Source organism: Mus musculus, chromosome 2, assembly GCF_000001635.26.
Source record: "Mus musculus strain C57BL/6J chromosome 2, GRCm38.p6 C57BL/6J".
Lineage (NCBI taxonomy): Eukaryota > Metazoa > Chordata > Mammalia > Rodentia > Muridae > Mus > Mus musculus.
Window position 1 is genome coordinate 143,733,960 of NC_000068.7, and position 13,025 is coordinate 143,746,984.

General features: G+C 42.9%; 1 protein-coding gene across 1 annotated transcript in view; it reads left to right on the forward strand.

Moving 5' to 3' along the window:
• Nucleotides 1-13,025, forward strand: part of Pcsk2 (proprotein convertase subtilisin/kexin type 2) — a 270,152-nt gene that overhangs the window by 187,827 nt on the left and 69,300 nt on the right. The window lies entirely within an intron of this gene.

The window sequence follows — 13,025 nt, forward strand, 5'->3', positions numbered from 1 at the left end:
TGGAGGGCCTGGTTACATAGAGAGTTGGTCTAATCTCTTCAATTAACCCTCTCTAGGAATTCCTTCCAAGACGTGCTTGGAGCTGTGTCTCCTAGTTGACTGCAAAAACAATCAAGTTGATAAGATTAACCATTGCAGAGGCTTTTCTACAGAAAGGGGAGGGGGAACACCAACAGAGAGCTGCCCCCAGGCGGATGCTCTTCTATTGGGTTGTAGGAGTGGTTCAGGGTTCACTCGTCATGGGGTATTTCACAAGACATTTTCCCTTCTCCTCCATAGGCCTTCTAGCAAAAGGAGAAACGCAATGGCTGGTTCCTCTTTGAGGAAATCATGGCATCTTGCTGCACTTAGTAGGCATTGCCTCTGTGCTGAGGATGAGATTCCGGGTCCTTCACACACTGTTGACAGGGAGGACAGAGGCATGGTTCAGCTTTTATGGAATGGGAAGAACAGGCTCTCTCATCATCACCCTGAAGGGCCCGGTTTAGTATTTGCACTTCCTTTATTTTATTTTTATTTGTAAGTGTACCACATGAGTACAGTGACTTCAGAGGTCTGAAAAGGGTATCAGATGTCCCCAGAAGTGGAGCTGCAGATGGTTCTGCTAGAGGAGGTGCTAGGAACCCAGCCCAGGTCCCCTGCAAGAGCAGGAAGTACTCTTACCCACTCTGCATCTTTCCATGCCCCGGTATTTATGTTTGTAAAGGTCCTCGGGGTGCTTTTCCTGAAGTTTTGATTATAAGCCGAGCTTTTTTATTTTATTAGATATTTTCTTTATATACATTTCAAAAGCTATCCGGAAAGTTCCCTATACCCTCCCTCCACCCTGCTCCCCTACCCACCCATTCCCACTTTTTGGCCCTGGCATTCCCCTGTACTGGGGCATATAAAGTTTGCAAGTCCAATGGGCCTCTCTTTCCAGTGATGGCCGACTAGGCCATCTTTTGATACATATGCAGCTAGAGTCAAGAGCTCCGGGGTACTGGGTAGTTCATATTGTTGTTTCACTTATAGGGTTGCAGACCCCTTCAGCTCCTTGGGTGCTTTCTCTAGCTTTTCCATTGGGGGCCTGTATTCCATCTTATAGATGACTGTGAGCATCCACTTCTGTATTTGCCAGGCACTGGCATAGCCTCATATGAGACAGCTATAACAGGGTTCCTTCAGCAAAATATTTCTGGCATATGCAATAGTGTCTGGGTTTGGTGGCTGATTATGGGATGGATCCCCGGGACTATCAGAGAATGAGCTGAGCTTTTAATGGCTGAGCCATCCAGCCCCAGGGTGATTTTTCTCACGCAGCCTGAGCTAGGAGTCACCACCAACTGGTAACTAACAACTCAATTAAAAATTCCACAACTAGAGTTGACACCCTGAGGGTGAGTAAAATAAACAGCTGAGCTAAGGGCTTGTTATTAGTTAGTTGTGACTTGCACAATATCTGAAAAGTATCAGGTACTTCACGAATGTCTGTCGCACATTATTAATTATATTAATGTGTGAATGGGTGGGCAACCCTGAAGACCAACAGCCTACAGGATGAAAAAGGTTGAAGTCATTGTGTCATAATGCCAAGCGACTCTGTTGAGGGTTCAGGGCATAATATCTTTTCCATTTCTTTCTAGAAATGTCTCACATAGATAGGTAATTTTAGAGCCACATTTAAAGCTGACTCAGCTGATAACTGGAGAAGCCAGAGCTATGCATTTCTTCATTACCTTCTTCCAACATTTCCCAGCCATCTGTCAGCCATAACTGCAGTCCTGTGACATTAAATAGGTGTCATTTAAAGGGAAGCTACAAATCACTATTCCAAGTAGAAAAGCAACCCTGACACAGTGGGGCTGATTATAAACGCCACCAGGGCACCTGAAGCCGATGCTTGCCTGGTAGACAAGAAGGATTACCAAGTTTGGGGAAGTGTTAACCAAGGGAGCACTTAGCAGAGACATTGTCACATAATAAGGATGAAGGGGTGTTTTTACAGGAGCTACAGTCCTTCCCTAGAATCCCAGACTATTTAAAGTGGGGAGGGCCCACAGCTAAGCATCAGCATTAGTCAGCTTCCTGCTACTATAACTGATACCTGACATGATCAACTTAAGAGAGGCACATGGTTCTAGAGGTTTCTGACAGTTCCTTTGGAGCTTATGTAGAGGAGGCACATCTAAACTTTTCACCTCATAGACTGGAGGTGAAAGAGAAGGAGGGAGGAGGGTCCTACAGTGCTCCTCATGGACATGCCTGGGACTTTCGGGAGGCACCACCTGTTAAAGATTTCCACTTCCTCCTGAAAGCAGCACAGCCTTCGGACCAAGCTTTCATCATATGCACACTAGTGCACATTCTAGAGCTCACATGCACACTAGTTAGTGCACATTCTAGAGGTCACATGCACACTAGTGCACATTCTAGAGATTCCTTCCCAGCCAATGAGTTTCAAACTCTAAACCCAGGAGCTGCTGCTTCAGAGCTTCCAGGAATGAAAAAAGAGGGAGGGGGAGTCCAAGATTTCACCTTCTGAGACATTCAGTCACCAGTATTATTTGTCTCATCTAGAGTTCAGCCTTAGTTTTTTTTTCCAGGTTTAATTATGTTTATGCATGCATGTTTGTGTGAGACTTTGTGTAGGTGAGTGTGGTCGCCCACAGAGGTCAGAAGAGGTTATCAGTAGCCCTGGAGCTGGAGTCAAGGTTGGTGGTGAGCTGACCAACGTTGAGTTTTGGGAGCCAACCTTGGGTCCTCTTCGAGAAAAGTACTTGCTATTAAATGCTGAGCCATCTCTCCATTCAAAATTTAATTTAAAGAAATCCTACTTCCATACAGAATGATATAACCAACAGAGAACAAAGAAACTAGTTTAGAAAGCAAAAGAGCTTCCTTGGTGGGAGCCTGTTTGTCATGTTAGGCCCAAAAGGTATTCTATCAACCTCAGATGAAAGAATTCACTAAATAAACCCATGCTGTTAAAGAACAATAAATTGACCTAGCAGAGGAAAAAACATGTGTCCCCAACTCTTGTAAAGCATGTCTTAATGTAAGGGACGCTAACTTATCAGCTCAATTTATATGCTTAGATTTAAATAGAATGACAATTGGATTTAAAGAGAATGATCTGTCGCTGCTCTGTAGAGTAAAGATACTAAGTTGGTTTTTGGTTTTTGGGTTTTTGTTTTGTTTTTTTTCTTTTCTTCATTTTGTGGAGATTCAGTCTTCTCTTTTAAGCAGTGCTCTAGAAAGTAATGGTTCTGATTCCAACTTGAAGAAATCAAGGTTGTAGTGGAAGAGGAAGAGGCCCAGGAGCTGGACTTCTCCCTCCTAGTCCTTGCTCTCTCCCTCATCCTCTGTGTGACCTCTGCCAACCAGTCAGGTCCCCTGGGCCTCAGTGTGTGTGCTCATGGCATACGAGTGATGTTGAGTGCCTTGTTAGTAAGAGCATTGTGAAGAGAAACCATTGCACACAGAACATCTATGTATTACCTGCTATTGTTATGACAACAGAGTTTACACTAGGAAGTTATGCAATGAAAGCCATGTCTTCCAATCCACACCATGCCTCTCTGCAGAGGCAAAACACTCCAGCCTTTGCCTTTGTGCTTCTTTGCATTCTATGTAGTCTAGATATTTTATGAACTTATTTTAAAGTATATGCCTCTTGTCCATGTAATTGAAAGCTCATTATACAGTCTACTGTGCACACTACCATCTTTGCTTAACAATATTTCTTGGAAAGGAGCTTATTGCAAGTCTGTACTTCATCTTTTGCCAGAGAGACAGAGTTTTGCATCTTAGTGAACTATACTTAATTTAACTCATCAATAATATTGATTATTTGGGATACTTTTAATCTTTTAATATTACACTAATAGGTGTCTTCAATAATTCAAATGTGTAATGTGCAATTGAATATGTAATTCACATAGGTATATATGCAAATACATAAGTGTACTTTGAGAGTACAGTCTTAGGGGTGGGATCGTTAGGTCAAATAGTTCATTTTTTATTTTGATAGATACTAACAATTTTCCTCTCAAAGAAATCGCACCACGTAGTACCAACAAACACTCAAGACGTTTAAGGTCTTATTTTAAATACTTAAAACACACAGAGTAACCAGGTTTCTTTGTTTATTTCTTTGTTGTGCTATAACAAATTAGCTCAGACCGAGTCATTCATAAGCAACAGAGGTTAATTTGTAGTTCTGAATGCCAAAAGCCTGCAATCATGGGGACAGCACACACAGTGTCTGAGAGAACCTGGTCTGCATTATTAGTGTTTTCTTGGACCATCCTCCAGTGGTGAGGTGAAAATAAGGACACTAATCCCACTTGCAAGGACATCACCCTTATGACCCCGGTCACTTAAAAAACACATACTCTTACCAACACATTGGAAATTTCATTTCAATATATAATTGCTTAAGAAACACCAAAAGAGGCTAACAGTTGGATCATAGCTGACAAATATTAAAATTACATGATTGGCAGCCTCATAGAAACTGCTCATATCACCATGACTTTCATTCCACATATAGAAGAGGAAAGATTTCAAACAAAGCACTGACTGTAAATAATGTTCAGGATGCTGGAGAAAAGCTAAACTTCATTAAGTTTTACAGCCAAACTTAAAATAGGCATATGTGAAAGGATATGCTCAGCTCTAGGTGGTGACTACTGAAAACAAAGCTGTAGACTTTTCCCCACCTGAGCCCTGACGCCTGTCTTGGAATGGACTTTGGAAGATGAATTCCTATGAGTTGCAGCTTCTCAAGGTCACCCTCAGGAACATATGCTGTGTGGCAGAACTGAGAGAGCTCAGGTGGTGTAGAGTACCGCCAAGCAAGCAAGAGACCTGAGTTCGATCCCCAGAGCCCATGTAAAAGAAAGCCAGTACGGTGGAATATGCTTGTGATCCCAGTGCTGAGGAGGTGGAAGCAAGCTGAACTCTGGGGATTATTGACCAGCCAATTTAGTCTACTCAGGAGTTCCAGGCCAGTGAGAGGATTGGGAAGAGATCCTGCCTACACACACACACACACACACACACACACACACACACACACACACACACACATACAAGTCAGGCCACCCAAGGAACACAATCCAAGCTTGCTCTCTAGCTTCCACATGCACATGCATAAACATGCCCATGAACACACAAACAAGACACACATGCCAGACACGCACATACACACACACACACATGTATGTGAGGGACCCAACTTCAGTCTATCCTGACATATGCATCGCTGGCCATCTGAGCTCCAAAAACAGTGGAAGGAGCCATAGACAGTGGTCATCATAAGGGGACTCCAAGGATACCTTGACTATTTCTTTGAACAACTGCCTACCCTTCCATCAACACATGCACCACAGACTTCAGAGAAAGACCTAAGGAAAAAAAATCTTCTAATCATTTAAAAATAATAAAGACACTGTTAGTTTAGGACACTGTGTGCTAACCTTTAGAAATTATTATCATTACTATCATTATCATTATCTCCTCTTAGATTTAGTGCTTAACACTTCTCCCAATCCTGCTGATAAGGGTGGCATCCAGTCCCACAGACAGGACCTGCTCTGCTTTGGAAAACGCAAGAAGTCCAGCCACAAGGATGTGGCTTGAAGCATGCTGGCACTCATATGTCCTCACTATTAGGCTACATCATTATAGGTAGCTACATCTCAGTATCTAGAGTCTGTGTCAGTACCTAAAGAAGTCACTGGAATTTTCAAGACATAATGAGAGGAGATGTCAAGGCTACCATGGGAGAGCACTGTGGGAAAGAGAGCATAAATGACCTTGGAAACCTCAAGCACATGAAGGAAAATTACAAACAAACCCTTGACTGAACATCACCCCCCCCTCCTTTTTTTTAATTTTTGGAGTGGCAGGGAAATGTTAAATTTCATTAAGTTTTACAGCCAGGCTTAATATAGACATAAATCCCTTTAATGCTGGCTTCAGTCAAAAGTGAGCTGCACATTATCGTTAAACTAGCGCATGTGGGAGACTTATTTGAGGAAAATCAAAATAGACACAGTTGGGAACGTTCAGCCATGACCATATTCGATGCAAGTAGGCGCAGTAGCAAAATTCTTTAGGCTCTAATGGACTGGGCTATTTTGTTGCTCAGTTTCCATATAGATGAGCTTTGCACTGGGGCAATATGGTTGCGGTTTAAAGTCTATCTGGGGAAGCTCATTTCTCTTTCATTAGCCCATGAACACTCTGCAATTTGAGCTAATACTGTTACACAGCTCCTAGCTGGGTTATTTGGTTAAATGCCTTTGGAGAAAGTAGCAATCCAGAATAAAAGGACGAAAGTGATGTTTCTTATTCTGAACGCCTGCAGCTTGGGATTGCCTTGACAATTAACCACATGCCACCCTATACCCAAGTCACACACACCTATTGTCTGAGACATTGTTTCAGTCTTGTATTATATTTCACTAGAGACATCTTATCGTCCTGTCTGGCTTCTCTGAGGTCCAGACTTGTCTAACTACAACAATGTAGACCTATTTCTTATTGTGACTGATAGATACTCCAGTGCATACATAATGCTGCGCTTGTGTGGGACTGAAGCAACCACTCTTTGCCAGTTGGTGAATTGCAGAACAGCAAACAATTTGAAAAGATGCTCTCCTGGGCAGTGGGGTGAGAAAGTGACAGGGCCTCTCCCTAAAGTGCCACCAAGCCCATCTGCAACTCCAATCGCTCCTTGAGCGAGGCGAGTCTTGCTCAACTGTATATCAGAGCCCTCATTTCAGAAACTACCTTCTCAGTTTTGTGGTTAAGCCTTAGATTTGTTCCTTGGGACTCAAACCCTGATCTGTACCATCCTATCAGCGGGTGTCCAGATTACATATGCCAACTAATACTCAAGCTTAGCAAGGGTCAAACTGCTCTTGTGTTACTACTTCTTTGGTGATCTTGTGGGGAACTGCAGGGAGAAATTGGGGTAAATATTATGTTTCATTATATGCATGTGAGGCACTCTCAAAAAAAGGTATTTCTTTAAAAAAAATATATGACTGAGACCTGCATACAGGTACAATGTGTACCATGTGTCCACCTCCCCTGAGCAGTGGCTTCTGCATGCCTTCTGTCGGGGACAGTCACCTGAGAACAAGCAGGTTACTTGTTTCTGAAAAGAAAAAAAAAAAAAAAAAAGGAGATGGAGGTGGTGCCCCACTCCCAGATGCCTTCAGCCAATAGCGAGCTGGCCCCATTGTGTGATCTCATCAACCTGCCTATCAACCCTTCTTGATGGATATGAGGCTTGAACGGAGTAAGCCACAAACGCCTCACAATGAAGGCAGACTTGTTTGTATCAGATTCCTCTCAGCAGCTTCACCGTACCTAGAGAGCACAGGTCCCCTAGCAAAAGGGGTTACCCAAGAAGACACGATCCATGTAAGGCTTTAAAATGTGGGCTATTGGAGCACAAATGGCATTGAACATGGGTCATGGTTCCACAAACTCTTTCCAAGAGAGGCTTTGCAAGCCTTAAGCCACTGCTAAATTCTCCTGTTTATTGTGAATAAATTATTTGAAATGGAAGGGAGTTAGCTGTTGTATATATAAAAAATTAATACTGTGGGCCATATTGGAAGAAGAAAAGGAGGAGGGGGAGGGGGAGGGGAGGGGAGGAGGAGGAGGAAGAGCTTAAAATTATGAAGTGAAACACTTCACAGACAGAAAGCTAAACAGCTGTAGTCCTAACTGGTAACTAACCTTTGGCAACAGTTTTGGTTTTAAATTTGCCAAGTTCTTTCCCATCAGGATAACAGTTTTTTCTAGAAATCTCATGCAATATTCCCAGGGTTTAACACTCTTGAAAGTTTAGTCCATTATCATCGTGGCAGGAAGCATGCCAGTGTGCAGGTAGACATGATGCTGGAGGAGCCAAGAGTTCTACATCTTAATCCACAGGTAGCAAAAGGAGACTGGGTCCTGACTTGAGCTTACAAAACCTCAAAGCCCACCTCCACAGTGACACACTTCCTCCAACAAGATCACACCTTCTTCAACAAGACAGACTTCCAAATAGTGACACTCCCTATGGCCAAGCATTCAAACACATGAGTCTATGGGGGGCATTACTAGTCAAACCAGCACCGGTGGAAGCATTTTGGATGCCTGCATATTTGCTTTTATGTGTGTGCAGTCGTCTGTTACTATCAGTGGAGAAAGGGCTTCAGCAGAAGCTGAGTTTAAAGGAAAGGACCTTTGAATAATATCACTCATCCAGTTGCAAGGCCCTATGCTGCTCTGACTCCTCGGCTGATGGACCACCTCCTGGAGCAGAGGAGCATCTGGCAGCAAGAACCTTGACAACAGTACTGGGAGAAGAAGGCAGGCTCTGTTGTCCCCACAAAGCAGGCAGAAGCAGACTTGGCTGTAGCCAAGCCTCATCAGTCCAGACACCGAGAAGTTAAAGACCTAAAGAACGAGGTAATTAAGACGATGAAACCCAAATAAATGGCCGTCACATTTTCAAATGGATAGATAAAAATGATTTGTTACACTGTGCAAAAATGTTTTCATACTACATACATTACAACATTCTCCTGCAGGGTGAGGGGAGGTAGTAAGAGGTTAGAGAACAAGCTGCAATCCAGCTGTCCTTGCATGTTAGCCTTCTAGGCCAACCCCAGTCTAGATCCAAAACCAAGTCTCTCCGACTCTGGCACTTCTCCCTTCTGCATCAGGCTACTGTCTGAAGGCTAAAGGGACTTGCAAGGCCTCTCTAGACATTCAAGTCTAGCTTTGACGGTAGGATGGCGATATCAGATCCACCCTCAACTTTAAGAGCTTCGGAAACTTCACTGTAACATGAAATCAATGAGCATAGTTGCCCCCTGAGCTCACGTCCCCTTCTTCCTCCCAGCCTTTACAGTGACCCTGGCACTATCTAAAGTAAGCCTTTTGCCAGCCTGCACCATACGAGCATAGCTCCAATGATAGGAAATGAAAGAGGCCATGGAAATCAGTACCTCCTTTGTTTTTTTCATAACTGGGTACACATACTCACCCTCTGCATGGCGAGTGTATGGGGGCAGACACTGACTAGAACTCTAATGAATGAACTTTATAGCTAAGAGCAAAGTAAGTTTCCCTTCCTACATACTCAAATATTCAGAAACTCGGTCTTTAGCTATTGAATTACTGAAAATACAAGAGGTTTTTGTCCCCCCACTCCCTGCAATGAACTTTAAGGAGAGAGAAAAAAGAGTTGTTTTCAGAAGTTTCTCCCAGAAATAACTTGTAGGGAAGCCCTGAGGTCACCCTGGATGCAGCCCAAACTTTCCTGACTGTTTGATGGCACAAGGACAATTCAAGTTCTTAATGACCGCTGAATCACCACGAGCCTGAATCACGGAAGATTAAGTTATATTTGTCAAACAGCTCATATTTTCTAAGGCAAGAAAACATAACAATGTATTTTATTCAGAAGTCACAAGAATGTAAATAAGTATCTAGCTAGACCTGAAATAGCCAGAGCATCCAATTGACTACAGTCCTCACAACCTCTTAATATTTTCTATGGCTGCCATAGAGAAAGTTCGATATAATTCAAGGCCAGTTTAACTTCTTGTACACAGATAATTTTATAGCAGACACATTGTTGTGCAAGCGATCAATGGCTCCATTTGCCTATAAAACCATAAGCAGAACCTTTGAAAGTATTGCTTTGTGTTCGTTCTTCCTATAAACTATTAGATTTTGGGGCCAGAAAATATACAGGCCAAGCAGAACAATGATTTGCCTTCCTTAGTGTTCATTGTAGACTCTTACTCAAGGAACTAAGGATTAGTTGTCAAAGTCATTATAAAAATCAACAAAATTACCAGGTTTGCTAAACCACTATCTGTTTTGATGTTGGGAGGCAAATCTGACCCCAGACAAGGCAGGGTCTTTCTTCTTTTTATAAAAATATCCACAGGGTTCAAGGCTTTTTAATTTCAAATTTTTTTCAAAATCTCTCAGGCCTTTCTTCTAATCCATACCTTTTTTAGAACAGCACCTTCTCCAGTGCCTGGAATGGGAGCCAAGAGACCTCAGCCCCAAGCATAACTGCAACATGTGTGCCAGAGTAGACAGTTTACCAAATCATTCACTTAGGGAGCAAGCACGGGAGTGATTACTGCTTTTACAGAAAGTAGAGTTTGGTCCCCAGCATCCAAATCAGGCCCCCAAGTGCCTATAATTCTATGTCCAGGGGATCTGATGCCCTCTGGCCTCGGTGGGTACTTGCACACATGCTGTGCAGGTCAACTCACTCGAGCACACACAGGGTTAAGGAGGAGAAAATAGGAATCGTGGTCCTAGATCACTCGATGGTCCCCACAGTCTTCCTCAACACTGTGTTTCCCGTGGGCCTCACTTGTCAGTTCATGAAGCTCTTGCCCAAACTCTGAGTCCTCACTGTCCAGACCACCAGAACTTCCAAGCTAGTTGGTCATCACCAATCTCAACCTCCCACAGAATATTCTGCTATTTCTTTTTCTGAGATGGGGAGTCAGTGAGGTTCAGGAAAGAACTACTATGAGACTATAAGATGAGGTGCCTCGCAGAAACTCTTCTGATCTGTAATCCATGCCCCTGTGATAGAATGAGCCAAGACCTAGGTCAAGTTGCCATTCTAACCTACACCCATTCCCCCAAGCTCATAAGAAAGAGGCAGCCCTTGGGGCTCCCTCCAAGGAACTCACAAGTGCGACTTACGCTGAGTGTTGTGGCCAGCTCATTCTAGACCATAAAATCTTTTTTTTTTCTTTTTTTTTTCCATTTTTTATTAGGTATTTAGCTCATTTACATTTCCAATGCTATACCAAAAGTCCCCCATACCCACCCACCCCCACTCCCATACCCACCCACTCCCCCTTTTTGGCCCTGGCGTTCCCCTGTACTGGGGCATATAAAGTTTGCAAGTCCATTGTGTGCCCCGGTACAGGGGAACGCCAGGGCCAAAGGGGGGGAGTGGGTGGGTAGGGGAGTGGGGGTGGGTGGGTAAGGGGGACTTTTGGTATAGCATTGGAAATGTAAATGAGCTAAATCCCTAATAAAAAAAAAAAAAAAAAAAAGAACATAAAAAAAAAAAAAAAAAAAAAAAAAAAAAAGTTTGCAAGTCCAATGGGCCTCTCTTTCCAGTGATGGCCGACTAGGCCATCTTTTGATACATATGCAGCTAGAGTCAAGAGCTCCGGGGTACTGGTTAGTTCATAATGTTGTTCCACCTATAGGGTTGCAGATCCCTTTAGCTCCTTAGGTACTTTCTCTAGCTCCTCCATTGGGAGCCCTGTGATCCATCCATTAGCTGATTGTGAGCATCCACTTCTGTGTTTGCTAGGCCCCGGCATAGTCTCACAAGAGACAGCTACATCTGGGTCCTTTCGATAAAATCTTGCTAGTGTATGCAATGGTGTCAGCGTTTGGATGCTGATTATGGGGTGGATCCCTGGATATGGCAGTCTCTACATGGTCCATCCTTTCGTCTCAGCTCCAAACTTTGTCTCTGTAACTCCTTCCATGGGTGTTTTGTTCCCACTTCTAAGGAGGGGCATAGTGTCCACACTTCAGTCTTCATTCTTCTTGAGTTTCATGTGTTTAGCAAATTGTATCTTATATCTTGGGTATCCTAGGTTTTGGGCTAATATTCACTTATCAGTGAGTACATATTGTGTGAGTTCCTTTGTGAATGTGTTACCTCACTCAGGATGATGCCCTCCATGTCCATCCATTTGGCTAGGAATTTCATAAATTCATTCTTTTTAATAGCTGAGTAGTACTCCATTGTGTAGATGTACCACATTTTCTGTATCCATTCCTCTGTTGAGGGGCATCTGGGTTCTTTCCAGCTTCTGGCTATTATAAATAAGGCTGCTATGAACATAGTGGAGCATGTGTCCTTCTTACCAGTTGGGGCATCTTCTGGATATATGCCCAGGAGAGGTATTGCTGGATCCTCCGGTAGTACTATGTCCAATTTTCTGAGGAACCGCCAGACTGATTTCCAGAGTGGTTGTACAAGCCTGCAATCCCACCAACAATGGAGGAGTGTTCCTCTTTCTCCACATCCACGCCAGCATCTGCTGTCACCTGAATTTTTGATCTTAGCCATTCTGACTGGTGTGAGGTGGAATCTCAGGGTTGTTTTGATAGACCATAAAATCTTGATCACTTCTAAGGAGAAACCAACCAGATTTAGTAAATGTGTTTCAAGATCTATTGCTTAAGTCTCAATCTCAACTCTGAAGCCCAAAAGAAAAGAAAAAATTATACATATATTTATTTTTATAGTTTTATTAACATATGTCTATACATTTTATAAATATTATTTTATATAATAAATGTATTAATATATAAATATACATATTCATATATTTAAATTTTATATATAGACATGTTTCAGTATTCCAACCCAGTCCTACTCTCTCCACATAAGAGTGCTCAATCTCTGAACACTTCAGAGAAGGTTAAGAACAACAACATACTTTAGGAAGACAAATAAATTATTTCAAAATAACTTTCTTTTTTTAAAGAAGGAGGAGAAGGAGGAGGAGGAGAAGGAAGGAGAAGGAGGAGGAGGAGAAGGAAGGAGGAGGAGGAGGAGGAAGGAGAAGGAGGAGGAGGAAGGAGAAGGAGGAGGAGAAGGGAGGAGGAGGAGAAGGAGAAAAGAAGAAGAAGAGGAGGAAGAAGAAGAAGAAGGAGGAGGAGGAGGAAGGAGAAGGAGGAGGAGGAAGAAGAAGAAGAAGAAGAAGAAGAAGAAGAAGAAGAAGAAGAAGAAGAAGAAGAAGAAGAAGAAGAAGAAGAACAAGAAGAAGAAGAAGAAGAACAAGAAGAAGAAGAAGAAGAAAGAAGAAGCAGCAGCAGCAGCTGAAATGGAAATAGCTCAAAGAAACTCCAGAGGGAGAAATGTCAAATCTGAAAAAGCAGGTGGCCCTGGAGACAAAGACTGTCGACCAGACACCGAATGAAGATTTGCATGTGAATGAAGGTTCCATGGGGTCTGAGCC